This window comes from Moschus berezovskii, chromosome 6 (genome assembly GCF_049115385.1).
Source record: "Moschus berezovskii isolate FMDL1 chromosome 6, NW_MosBer_1.0, whole genome shotgun sequence".
Classification (NCBI taxonomy): domain Eukaryota; kingdom Metazoa; phylum Chordata; class Mammalia; order Artiodactyla; family Moschidae; genus Moschus; species Moschus berezovskii.
Genome location: NC_142465.1, coordinates 56,251,985 through 56,264,273, shown reverse-complemented (window position 1 = coordinate 56,264,273; position 12,289 = coordinate 56,251,985).

The window sequence follows — 12,289 nt, the reverse complement described above, 5'->3', positions numbered from 1 at the left end:
ACCTCATGTGAGTTGACTCACTGGAAAAGACTCTGATGCTGGGAAAGGTTGAGGGCGAGAGGAGAAGGGGACGACAGAGAATGAGATGGCTGGATGGCATCACCGACTCTGTGGACATGAGTTTGAGTGAACTCCGGGAGTTGGTGATGGACAAGGCCTGGCGTGCTGTGATTCATGGGGTCGCAAAGAGTCAGACACGACTGAGCAACTGAACTGAACTGAATACTGATAATACAGAGATAAAGTATGAATAAATACATTTAATCTATTATAATATTAACAAACTGTCCATAGGCCCACAGCTATCATTTTTAAAAATTCATGGAGGATTAAGAAGATGGTCAGAAGAGAACTATATCATCTCTCATATTTCGTTTTTTAAATGTAACTGGAGACCTACCAAAGAAAATCATCATTAAAATCTTTATCAAAGAGAAAAATCATACAGATCATGTAGTAGAAAGATTCTTGAAAAAAAATTCAGACAAATTAAATATTTTTATTAAACAAAATTATAAGTTCAGGAGATAAAAGACAAGGATACTTTTCTTCCTTCCTCCCTCCCTTCCTTTTCCAATAAACATTAAGGCACAACAATATGCCAGAAAATAAGCAAAGAACAGTCTCTGCCTTCAAGAAACACACAATCTAGTGACCAAGGCAAATAAATAAATACTTTCAACAAAGTAAAGTGGATACATTAAGGCATATAACTCAAAGTTGTGCTTAGAAGAGGGGCCTTCAGTTCAGTTCAGTTCAGTTCAGTCGCTCAGTCGTGTCCGACTCTCCGCGACCCCATGAATCACAGCACGCCAGGCCTCCCTGTCCATCACCAACTCCCGGAGTTCACTCAAACTCATGTCCACAGAGTCGGTGATGCCATCCAGCCATCTCATTCTCTGTCGTCCCCTTCTCCTCCCGCCCCCAACCTTTCCCAGCATCAGAGTCTTTTCCAGTGAGTCAGCTCGTCGCATGAGGTGGCCAAAGTATTGCAGTTTCAGCTTTAGCATCAGTCCTTCCAATGAACATCCAGGATTGATCTCCTCTAGAATGGACTGGTTGGATCTCCTTGCAGTATAAGGGACTCTCAAGAGTCTTCTCCAGCACCACAGTTCAAAAGCATCGATTCTTCGGCGATCAGCCTTCTTCAAAGTCCAACTCTCACATCCATACATGACCACGGGAAAAACCATTGCCTTGACTAGACGGACCTTGGTTGGCAAAGTAATGTCTCTGCTTTTTAATATACTATCAAGGTTGGTCATAACTTTCCTTCCAAGGAGCAAGCGTCTTTTAATTTCATGGCTGCAATCAGCATCTGCAGTGATTTTGGAGCCCAAAAAAACAAAGTCTGACACTGTCTCCACTGTTTTTCCATCTATTTCCCATGAAGTGATGGGACCAGATGCCATGATCAGAAGAGGGGCCTTAGCTCCATTTAAATAAAAGACTCTTGACATGACTTAAGTGATATATTCAACAACACACCAAAAAGTATTTCGAAGATCATGTAACCTCAACAATTCAACAAGAAAAAGCATCACAGGAATTAATCTTCAATCCAGAGTGGTTTAATTAGTTTTCTACAACCTCCATGAGGCCTAAACAGCAAGCTTCATAACACTGTGGATAACTATGTCATTTCTTTCAAGGCAAGAGCTGACTATTCCCTCTTTTTATTGCATATAATACTCAGTGAAAAGTAGGTGTTTAATATATACTCAGTTCAGTTCAGTCTCTCAGTCGTGTCCGACTCTTTGCGACTCCATGAACCACAGCACGCCAGGCCTCCCTGTCCATCACCAACTCCTGGAGTTCACTCAAACTTATGTCCATCGAGTCGGTGATGCCATCCAGCCATCTCATTCTCTGTTGTCCCCGTCTCCTCCTACCCCCAATCCCTCCCAGCATCAGAGTCTTTTCCAGTGAGTCAACTCATCGCATGAGGTGGCCAAAGTATTGGAGTTTCAGCTTTAGCATCAGTCCTTCCAATGAACACCCAGGACTGATCTCCTTTAGAATGGACTGGTTGGATCTCCTTGCAGTCCAAGGGACTCTTAAGAGTCTTCTCCAGCACCACAGCTCAAAAGCATCAATTCTTTGGTGACCAGCTTTCTTCACAGTCCAACTCTCATATCCATACATGACCACGGGAAAAACCATAGCCTTGACCAGACGGACCTTGGTTGGCAAAGTAATGTCTCTGCTTTTTAAGATTTAAGTATTACTTGGTGACAAAGGAAAACACAGAAGAGTTTTGAGATAGTAGAGAACGAGTTCAATCTGAGACATCCAGATAGAGAGGTGTAGTATACAGTTGGATATTTCAATTGAAAAACCCTTGCTTGGAATCTCGGATTTAGAAATCAGCAACACAATGGCACTAGTTAAGTGATAAGAGTAAATAAGACCAAGGAAATATGAATATGTAGATATTCTAAGGACAGAGTACTAGGGAATATCATTATTTCAAGGAAGTCAGACATGACTGAGTGACTAAACAACAACAAAAGAGGTTCTAAAGAAAGACCATAGAATTAAGAAAGGAACCACAAATATTGTTTATTAAGCCTGGGGGGGTGGGTGGGGAGAGAAGTTGAGCTGGAAAAGAAGATAATGGCCATCTAAATCAAATGTCAGAGAAATCAAATAAAATGAAGCCTAAATAAAATCCACTGGGCAAAGAATTTAATTTTTCCCATAAAGAAGTTCAAAGAAAAATAACTTAATAAAAGGTTCATCTAGCATTTGAATGCCTCCAAAATAATGCTCTCCTGGAAGCTGTCCAGTTGCACTTTCATGAGCACCCCAATGTTATAAAATCACCACTTTCTAAAGCTCTTAATCTTCAGACAGCTCTAAATAATTCCAATATTTTTCTGCTTTGGAATCAAAATCTTACACCTTGTATGTCTGTCCATTGATACAACACTATTTGCTAAATATTTGAAGATACAGCCTTACCCTAATGTGCAAATATATTTTTGTCTATATGAATATGCATATATACATGTCTGTGTATTAGCTCTCTCTTCTACTGGATTAGAAACTCCAAGAAATAAGGACTCTCAATGCTTTACTAAGTATCTGCAGCACATAGCATAGTGCCTGACACATAGTAGGTGCTCCATTAACAACTGTGTCAACATATATTGACAAACAGGGTACTAAACTCTGGAATAAATTTTTGAATGAAATTTTAGCATTCTTTTCTCTGTAGATCTTTTTTCCTTAATTGGATCAATGTTCACATAACTTTCTAAATCAGTGTAAGAAAATAAGATAGACTAGGTGCCCTCTGAAACTCCCTTCCAGAACTTTGACTCTATGAAAAACTGATGAAGTGTATCTGCAGTGGAAACATCCCATCGGGAAATCCCAAAAACTAGGTTCGAGACCTGGATCTGACACTATTTCTGTGCCCTTTAGCACATCTTGGCTACTTCTTGGAACTTGAGACTTCATTTATAAGATGAGACTTTTGCATTCCACATTCCCAAGGCTTTTTCCTGATTTAAAACTATTATATTATGGCAGGGAAGGGGTGGAATCAGATATAAATGTTATAATAAAATGAGTAAAGAAAAATATTCAAAATGCCTACTGATTGCTCTGATTATATCATTTCTTTGAACTGCACAGTTTTCTTCTTTTCTGAAGTTATTGTGTATCTACAATAAGCTCCTTTTATACCACATTTTCACTTTGCCATATCCCCAGTCATTTGAAATAAAACTGCCCTGTCATCTTCAACAAAGTGGCACTTCAAGTGAAAGTACACTGTTGTTTGTTATGATTTTAAATCATATCTTTCCCAAGAGACCTTTCTCTTACTAACAAAACTTTCTAGCTGGGGCTTTTTATAGTTTTAGAGTATAATCTATAGTGATACTTAAATTATTGATAAATAAGACAAATTATCATCAACTACTAATCCATTCCAGAAGCAAACAATTCAGACTAAGGATGTATACAAAGAAAATATAAAGCATATATATTCTGAACATATATATACATATATATAATTGCATTGCATGATACTTATTTCAATATGTTCTTTTCTAACATTGAACTTTAAAGACAGGTTCCAAAGAAAATATAATGTAGCTATAATACAGTACTCCTCAATTTTGTCATCATATTATTAAAAACATCCATAACCCTCAAGAATAGGAACCTACTATTCATGTGACCATGGAGTGTCTGCTGCTATATTATTAGGGGAAAAAATCCATTTACATATATATTTTCTGTTTTACTCAAAAATGGGATTGTCTGAATTCTTCCAATATAATTAACGTTTCCATGAAGCTTTGTCATTAATCAGAAAATTAGAAGATTGCACTGTTCAATACTCACCAAGCATTTAGCATCTAATTAGTCTTATATTGATGTTCTACAGAGGCAACTGAGTTTGGCAGCTGGGACTGCTGCCTAAGCTATTCCCACTCTACCCTTAAGAAACCCATTTCTTATATAACCAAGAGCCCAAGAGAGACTTTTGTAAGATAAATGTAATAGAATGTTTCAGCCTGAATTTAAATTCCAGAAACAGACACACTTTAGCTCACATCTTTTTCAAAATTGGAGCTTTTCCTTTTTTGATTCAAAGGAACAAATATTTGAATATATGAATAAATTTTTCAAATTTTCTTGAATGCTAGCTCTTATCTCATTACTTAATGTCTTATCATATGAAATTAGAGGACCATACAAAGCTACATATGGGAAATCTAAGAGATACTCAAAGAATGATATGGATGTTATAGTAATTTTAATGATACAATTCTAAACTTAGAGAGACAAGACCTACTTAGGATGTTTAGGTAGAAATAACTTGAATCAAGACAGCGTTTTAACAAGCAGTGTGTTAAGCAGAATGGGTCTTCTTTTCCAAAAGGTATGACTTAGATGCAGTACTATATGGTTAAAAACTGAGGCCTGAAGGCAGGATGTATGATTCAAGATTCACCTGCTTCTTACAAGCTGGCAGACTTGGTCAAGCCACTTACTTACAAAATAGGGATAACAGTAGTACCTTCTTCTGGAATCGCTGTGTATATTAGATAATTCATGAAGTGTTTTGTACAGTGCCTGGAATGTTGTAAAAGCTCAAATTTTTAATTTTTAAGATGTCCATAGATCTCCATAAAGAGTAAAGACCACAGGAGAAAAGCCTTTATTCCCTCACAGTGTGCTTGTCCATGACAGTCCTGAGGCTGCTGCTGCCGCTGAGCCACTTCAGTCGTGTCCGACTCTGTGCAACCCCACAGACGGCAGCCCACCAGGCTCCTCTGTCCCTGGGATTCTCCAGGCAAGAACACTGGAGTGGGTTGCCATTTCCTTCTCCAACAGTCCTGAGGAGTACAGCCTTAAAACACAATGATATCCAGGGATAGCAGAGGGGAAAATGGGAATAAGGAACTCCAGGCATGCTCCCCACTTTTCCTCCACTGCTCTCTCCTTCTGCTCCCATCAGCATCTCTATACAGCAGGTCACAACAGGAAAGGTAGACTCCTTAGTTTATGAGGCCAAGTTGTAGCAAGCTGAGCAAAAACCCAGAGAGAAAACAACAGAGAGAACGGTGACTCTACTTTATGACATGAAAAAAGAGCTGAGATTCCTTTCTATATTTCATTGTTCCCCAGGGCTCTCTCCTTGGTGTTTTGTTAAACACTCTTCCTGGAGATCACATCTAATTAGGTTTCAACAGCAGCATGTACACGGATGACTCCCAAATCCCCATGTCTAAACCATAATTCTATTCCAAACACCAGACCCAAATTTACCACTACTTATTTAGACTTCCTCTTGGATATCCTAAGGGCACCTCAAACTCAAAATGCTTAAAATTCAACCAACTACATCTAGATAGACTAGGGTAACTTTGGGGGTCACACTGTGTAAGACAGTGCTAGTCACCCAAGCAAAGGCCTGTCCTTGACTCTTTCTCTCCCTCTTTTACACATTTAGTCTCCAGGATCAGTTGGTTCCATCTTCTACATCTAAATTCTTCCTCCCTTCTTCCAACTTCTTTCTTCAAATTCTTGCCATTTCTCACTTGCTCTCTAACTGGTCTCCCTGACTTCCTATTTCAAACCATCAAGGAACTTAACCTCTATAGTGCCACCAAAAGATCTTTCTAAATATCAGAGAAGGATGGGTCTCAAGAAGGACCCCAGAACTAATGGCAAAACACACAAGACTCTTGGGTAAAAGACAGAGGAGCTATTATACAGCAAGAAGCATGAACATCACTTTTGAGTCAGTTCCTTTGCCACCAAGTCCCACAGGTACAGTACAAAACAGCCCATATGGATGATGTGTATGCTCTGCTTTGTGGAACCTTGGGCTTAGGAAATCTTTTATAATAAGCTACTAGTAGATATGCCCTTTGCCTTGGAGGGAGACATTATTTTTATTAATGCTGGACAGTAAGCAAATCTGCCCTGTGATTCCGAGGGAGACATTATCTTCCGGGACTATTCACTTTTTAAACATGCTTAAAAAGATATTGCACAACTATAGGATACCTAGTATCTTGAGAGACACATAGAGAATTCTCTCCCAACAGTTAGGTTTTGAATTCGAGCCAACTTCTTGGCACTCACTACTTGTGATTTTTACCAATCTCCATCAATTTCCTTACCTGAAATTGAGGATAGCAGTTATCCCGACCTCATAGCAATTTTAGGTATCAAATAAAATCACATGCATGAAAGTGTTTTATAACAATAAGCAGCATGCAAATGTGGTTATTAGTTATGCCTCTGGAATACACTTTATTATGTGGATGAAAAATCTAGAATTTTAGAATAATAAAATTAAATATTAATTAATAAAACACTTATTAAATGCCTGAGTATGTTCTAAGGTAGGCTTAGGTGGTACAAGGTGAAAAACAAAACATTTCCAGATCTCAAGAATTTCACAGTCTAGGAAGGACGCAGACAGAGCAGGGTCAAAGATAACGTTCAGGGGACAGAACAGTAGCATAGAAGGATGACCTATGGTCATCTTTGACTTATAAAGTTTAGAAGGATCTAAGTAATCATTAAACCCAATCATCTCATTTACATTGAAAAAACTGATGACAAAAATGTTCAGTAACCTTTTTTTAGGGTTGACTATCTAGAGGCAAAGTCAGAATTAGAATCCAATTTTTCAGTTTGGTTAAAAAAAAAAAACACCTTCACAGAAAGTTCCTATTCTGAGATAGAATTTTTACAAGATCAAGTGGGAAAAATTAGTTTGGCAGCATACATCTTTCTCTCCTCTGTAACTTTAGTTTGTTGCCATTTTGCCTCTTTGTTCCAAGAATTATAATGGATGTATTCTTTTTCTAACTTTTTCTTCTCTCAAAGGTCATTTCCTCTTCTTGTATAAAAATTCTAGCTAGAACAAACTTCCATTCTGACCTTTTTTCTTCCTTTTCACTCCATCTGGCCCCTATCTATTACCTTTTCCCCACTATATCCTGCAAAATAACCCTGCCACCTTTTTAATCCCTGGTTGCCAGCTCTTCAGTCTGTTTCCTGCTTTCATTTTACTCCAGTCTGCCATATCATCTACTCCGTGAACTTGAAGCAGATTTCACAAAACACAAAGTGAAATATTAGCCACAAACCCTGAGTTTAAAGACTAAATGTAATCAACTGCTAGGAAAGATACAAGACAAAGAAGGCTATAACTTCAATAGCCTTCCTAGAAATATAACAGAAACTTTGCTCCAAGGAAAAATTCACCAATATACATTAAGCTTGACTTTAATTCTACTTATTGATTTTTAAAATCTTTCAGTAATATACAGTACTGAAATTTTTCATTAACCTCATATTTGAGACTGAGTTGGGGATGAAGCATAGATCTATCTTTTTCAATACATTCCACAATGGCCCTAGTTCAATAGCCTTAGATCTTAATTATAAAGTATGTTTTTGAACAATACCAAGAAAAATCAGATCTAGTCAGTGTAAAGCCTGTCGTTTGACTCACATTAAAAAGTTCCAAAAATATGTTTTATATTTCTAAGAGTGAAAACATTATGTCTAAGGGCTTTGAGCATCTTTTTAAGCATATAGGGATGCTAATATATACAATTTAATGCAATCTTTTATAATGAAAACAACACAATCCAACTTTAAGTTTTTAATGAACTAATCAGTTGACTTTTTTGGTTTTTATGATACACATGAGTTTTCTTCATATTCAATTACAGTCAAAGAATTTTAATTTTGTGAAATCATCTGTGGTGGCAAGCATTTAAAAGCTCTGTTTAACCCAGAAGAACTAAAATAAAATCAATACTTGAACACATACTATCTGTACAAAATAGCATTTAAAATTAGAACACCAGTAATTTTCAATACCACTGACCATGAACAATGATATCACAGTCAATTGTGTTTCTGAAGGTGAAAGAGTGAAGGAAATCTGGCTCATGATAAATTATGAAAATGGTTATTATGTGGATAAGAATAAATGGCTTTAAATTCCCTAATGAATGATGAGTCAAGTCACTGACAAGAGCAATCAAAATACATTCCATATGTGATTAACAACACTTAAATTTGACATTGACAAATATTATTTAATTTATACAACAGCAGAATCACAAGCACACGTAGTCTCTAAACCTCCAGGTTACAATAAATTGTAGAAAGAATGGAATATCGGTCAGCATGCTCATTTTGTTTTTTGTCTTTGATGTTTTGACTAGAACGCATTTATTTTTTTAATGCCAATATACCTTTCAGGTTAGAGATGGAAATTCCAAGTCAAAATAAACCCTCTTTCTCTCACACACAGCCACACTGAACACAATTAGAATAAATGACAGTTCATATAATACTTCCTCACACATTGAAGCAACATACAAAAAGACATTCTATCAACATGAACTATTGATCATTTTCCTGTTAAATGTATTAAGTACCTGTTAGATGCCAGACACTGTGCTAAGCACCAGGAATCAATAGAAACATGTTTATGGTTCTGCCTCACAGAGCTTACAGTCTAACAGATTCAGTAAAATCAATTCACATTATTACTCAGCTATGAGCAAAGTTATTCAATGTAATAGAAACTTCTAAAGCACTTAATAGAAATTGAGTAAGATTTAATAGCATTACTACTACAAACTATTTTAATCATACAGCATGCAAGAAAACAAACTGCTTCCCTCTGACATGTCTAAATCTAATCTCAGATTGAAATTAACACACCAAGAAGAAAACCTAAGAATTTCCAGGACATTGATAAAACTGGCAACAGAATTTTCTTTTAACTGGGCTTGTAACATGAGATCTAGGTCATCTCTCAATTGAATCGAGTTACACATCTGAGATACAACACCTCAGGCATTAGTAAAACTGGTTTAGAAAAAAAATATTAATTATAAAAAAGTCAAATATCCTACATAATAAGTTATTATGCCTTCGATGTTAAAGAAATCACTTTTTTTGGAAAGCTATTTAGGATTGATTAGCAGAGCAAAAAAGAAAAGGAGAGAGATTCACTTCAAAAGTTACAAGCACAATAAACACACAAGGAAAACCATCTTTTTCCAACTCCATCCTCCGACATATTCCCAATAACTACTTAAATTGAACAAAAATCAAGACATTGTGGCCAAAATTGTGACATTTAAACCTTAAAGAAAGCAATTACTGTTGAAATTACAAAAATTATTTGAGAAACTAAAACTGACTTGTATACTAGACTAGATCTGTGTTTAAGATAATGCCTTACTTATAAAATAAACTTATTTCTTCAAACTGTAGGAAATAAATGACATTTTCATCAATATGTGAAGAAAAGGCAATTTCCAACATGTTTTGGGGGAAAAATATGTTCTCTAAATAGAAGACTAGAAAACTAAGCATAACGCTTATGAATTCTATGAGCAAATTAAAGAGCCTCTGAGAAAAGTGTTTGAAGTCGGTGGCCAAGTTTAGGCTGGTCACCTAAACTTGACTTACTACAAGGAGAAGCCTGTCGGAGAAGTAATAGTAGGAGCCTTTCTGCTTGCATGGAGTGAAATTCAGGTGAAGAAACTCTCTAAAACCTTGCAACTCCATCCAGGAGCTTATCAGAAATGCAATATCTCCAGGCCCCACTGCAGAATCTGCATTTTAGCAAAATTTCCCCAGGTGATAAGTGTGCATTTCCAACTTTAAGTAGCACTGATCTAAAGGAAATGGTTTTACGGAACTATAGAGCTATTCCAGCTATCTGGTATACACTTAAACTTCTATTTTCCTAGCACATTGCTTAAACCCTCCAAAGTACCACCAACATCAAGATGAGTTCAGCATCAACAGTAAAATGAGTCAATACGAAGAAAACTGAAACCGGGGGTGAGATTGAACCACTCATTATGATCAGTCAGCTCTTCCAGCTAAGCCTTTTGCTGTCAACCACCCTGGCTCCAGATGTAATTGGGGTTGGAGGATTGTGGCTACAGATGACAGAAGGGCAGGCATACACATATCTCCCTAGCTGGCTGTCTTCACATATCCCTCTGTCAACAGTGACACACTCATGACCCTTGGCCTACATACAGCCTGCAGACGTGTCTGTTTGCCCACCCAGTATTTCAAATTTGAATAGCATCATTTATAAATCTAAAACTTGCATTAAAAATTCTACACTTCTAAGTCTTCTTCTACAATTCAGAAAATCTAGAAACACCAGGCCCACATTCTGGCATGACAACAAATGGAGCCAAGGCTCAGTTCTCCCATTGTGAATGTTGGCCAGAATCTCTACCATTCCCCACAGTCTCCCCAACACTGTAGCTGAGACTGAGTGTTTGTTGCCATTTGTCATCTTCCATTTGGCCAGCTCATTAATTCACATTCCCAGCCAGACTCCTGTGCACATTTGAATTTGCAACCCCTTTAAGAGTCTCTAGGAAGCATCATGTCACTGATCAAGTCATTCAGCCTATCTGAATTTATTTCTTTCATGTACATAAAACAGGAAAAGGAGCCATTATTTGTGTTACACTGGCTTGAAAATCCATCTTTTGAGCTAAAATCAACCCCTTAACTACACATTACCTCACCTTAAATATATACTGTGATATTATTCCTCACAACTCATTCCAACCCAGATATTTTAACTATTTCTTTTTGGAACTATACTTCAGCTATAAACAAGAATAGTAAGAGCAGCTATAACACAAATACATTGTTGAACCATTCCTCCAGATTCATTTCAAAACTTCAAGTATTATATTAAAATGGTAAATTCTGTATCTTTGTTTACTGAACTACCCCCAAGCACCTGGTGAGTGTTCAAAACATTGAATAGATCTATGAACTTTCCCAAGGATTATAAATTGTCAAAAGTTCACATGCAGATTTTTGAATGAAGGTGTTTAGTTATCAACAGGTATATGAAGATTATTCATTTGTTAACCTAGTTCTATTTGAGTTAATCAACCAAATCATTTTCTTTCAGTGACTCTGAAAACCAGCAGTAGAGAAGAGACATGTAACTCCAGCAAACCAAAGACTCGAGGCCTGTTACAACTTGTTCTGCAACAAAACAGCATCATGCAAATTAGGAAAAATGGATAAACAGAATAAGGGTTAGTCTGATTCGATTTTATGTCCCTTCATCTATAGTCTTTAGTCATCATCATAATCATCATTAACATCATCACCATCCCAATCATATAAAACTGAACTTTGACAAACTGCTTTCTGAAAAGCATTTCTGGAACATTTACTGGTGTTCCAGGAACTTTCTGTGCTAGCCATCTCTTGACTTTCTCAATAAAGGTGTGTATTGCAACATTATTACACTTCCCACACCATGAAGCTTAATAGGTCAGGACACAGCAAAAAATACATTTTTAATTATCTTGAAAACTTGAATGAAGAAAATATATTGCTGAGAAACTGAGGCACAGAGAAGTAAAGTGATTTTCTTGTGGTTATGTGGTTATTTATTGGTAGAGCTACAAAAGAATTTCCAGAGTTCTCACCACGGTACCACACGGGTTTTATAAAAATCATTTTCAAAATTTATTTGCTAACCAAAATGCAAGCCAATGAATTTTAACCCCTCAACAAATAATGTGATGAGCAAATATATCTTCAAATAGCAAAGTCTAAATTTTGACCCAGTTCTGGTGTATTTATATACACACCAACAATCAATCTAAAAGAAGTTTGCAACAAATGCTAAATATGCTTCTTAGCAGGAAACTACTGTGATATAACATTTCAGAACCTAAAGCTAGGAAAAAAAAAAAAAAATAGGCTAGAATTTTCCTTG